This window comes from Hydra vulgaris, chromosome 10 (genome assembly GCF_038396675.1).
Source record: "Hydra vulgaris chromosome 10, alternate assembly HydraT2T_AEP".
NCBI lineage: Eukaryota > Metazoa > Cnidaria > Hydrozoa > Anthoathecata > Hydridae > Hydra > Hydra vulgaris.
Window position 1 is genome coordinate 50,722,501 of NC_088929.1, and position 2,500 is coordinate 50,725,000.

Genomic DNA, 2,500 nt, shown 5'->3' on the forward strand with positions numbered 1-2,500 from the left:
CCGTAAATACACAAACATCACGTAATCGCAGTTATTTTGTCAGTGTTAATTTGAATTGATGTCTAAACATCCAGATTTTCACACTGTAAATTACATTCGGGATCCAACATGGATGATGCGTGGCTCTGGGGCTCAAAAACCGAATTCCTCTTTCAGGTAAGGCACCAAGAAAGATAATGACAGGTTCAAAAAACCACCTGTTGTTATCTCTAGGTTGACTTTGTTAATGATTCTTTTTACAAAAGTTGATTATGCTCTCTTGAATATCTTCCAATAGATCAGCTAAATCATTTGCGATTCCAGTTTCATATATGTCGGTGTCCATTAATCTCAATTTCTTTTGAAATCTTTTAAAGCGAAGAACCTCAGGAGCAGATGTTGACCCCATGCATACTTGGAATTGGGCACAAAAGGAAGTTCCATAATATGATGTCACCATGCAAAGTAAAAAGCTCCTTTCCAAGCTCTTGCTTTAGAAAAACTTATACACCTGCAATTCTGCCTGCGCTGGAACATTTCGTATCAAAGCACAGAAGCTTGAGCCTTCCCTGTTCCAGATAAAAGCTTGGTATTAGTTAAAAGTTGAGAAACATCTTAGCCAGATAGCATTACTTACAGACCATCCACCTTTTCTTTGCCATTCAAATGAGGATTGAGTTTACCGTTCCAATGTACATCCAAAGAAGTTTAAACAAAAAACTCTATTAAACTTGCAGATGTCTAAACACAATGCTTTTTCCTTTGCCGACGTATTGAATCTCAAAATTTGGCGAAATTGTCAATGTTTTAACCTAAACTTCCAGCTGTTTAATTAATAACATATGCAGCTTTGCAGTTAGATAATTTGGTTCTATATAAAGAAGCTACTAGACCTGATGTAACAACAGATTTTGTATCCCTTTTTCTTTTTGCTGAAGTACAAAATGTGATGCCTCCAACTGTTCTAGCAGCACTCTCGTCCTCATTTTCCACATTTGAACTATCTGCATCGGATGATGAGCAGTTTTCAGTTGCAGTCTGTATGCGCCGCATATTCTGATCTTCCATTTGTTAACACCTGAATCCCAGTTCCTATTTCATTCGGCTGCCCTTTTCTCTTTTATTGTCAAAGTTAGACATATTCCGGCCATTGATCCTCGTTTTCTTTTCTCTCGCAGTGCAAACAATAGATCTTTGTCTTCTTGAATGTTAATCATGCTCACAGCATTAGCATGAGCCAAATCAATTAAATTATCCATTCTAGAGATAAAAGAATTCTCTCTTGTTTGCTAAGATGCAGATTTTATTTGTTTAGTTTTTGTTAGCAAAAGCCTATCTTTAAACAATTGATTCAGTTTTGTAAGGCAATTGCGATGTTCTCTTATTGGAATTCGAGCTTTCTGCGAAAACATTGCAATCTAAATAATTGTAACAGACGTTGATTGTCAGACAGTTTCTTTTAGACCTATGTGGCGTTACAAAAACAAACCAAGAGTCATACGCACAGATGGAAGCTTACTTTAAGTGAGTTCAGCCACAGAATATCCAACTAGAAACCCCTTTGTTTTAAATCTAGTTGCTAATGACGTTTTTCTATAAATAAAGTTTATTAACATTTTTAAATAAGGTTTCATTTATTGTCCAGTAGTTGCAAAGTTTAATATACATAATCCTTACAAAAGTTTTTCAAAGCACGAAAGGAAAAGAAATTGTAGGATAGTAAGACACAGTAAAAGAAACACCTTTTTTTGCAGATCGGGAAAATTTTAGCAAATTTTATTAGAATTTTCAAATTATCAACTGATGATAACATTATTAAATAAAGACAATTTTAATTAAAATAAAGGTTTTCTAGCACTATTAATATCATTGATAACTTTATTACTAGTAATATCATCACACCCACGTGATTTGTTACTTTTGAGTTCGGCTAGTGCTTTGTTTAAATCACTCTTAGCTATTTTCCAGACGGCACAACTCGTTTAAAAGTTACGCGTGGTTTCTGTTGCGTGTTTAAAACTCCCGAAAACACTAAGAATAACGATTCCGTGAAATTAACTAATATATTTTACCAAAAAACCAGTTTGGATATTACGTTTTTAATGACGGTTTTTCAGTTACAAAAATGGAGTATTAAATTATCAAAAGTTTTCGCAACGAATGTAAAACCATTACTAAAAGCACGCGATTTTTTAAATTTATTGCGTTTTTATTTGTGTAACAAGAACATTCAGAAACATTTGTCGAGAAAATTTATATGTTAAATAAATTCAGTTTTTGTTAAGTATTAGCATGTATATATATATATATATATATATATATATATATATATATATATATATATATATATATATATATATATATATATATATATATATATATATATATATATATATATATATATATATATTTAAATATACATATATGAACATATAAATATATATATATATATATATATAAATATATATATTTAAATATATTTATATATATATATACAAATAAATATATATATATATATATA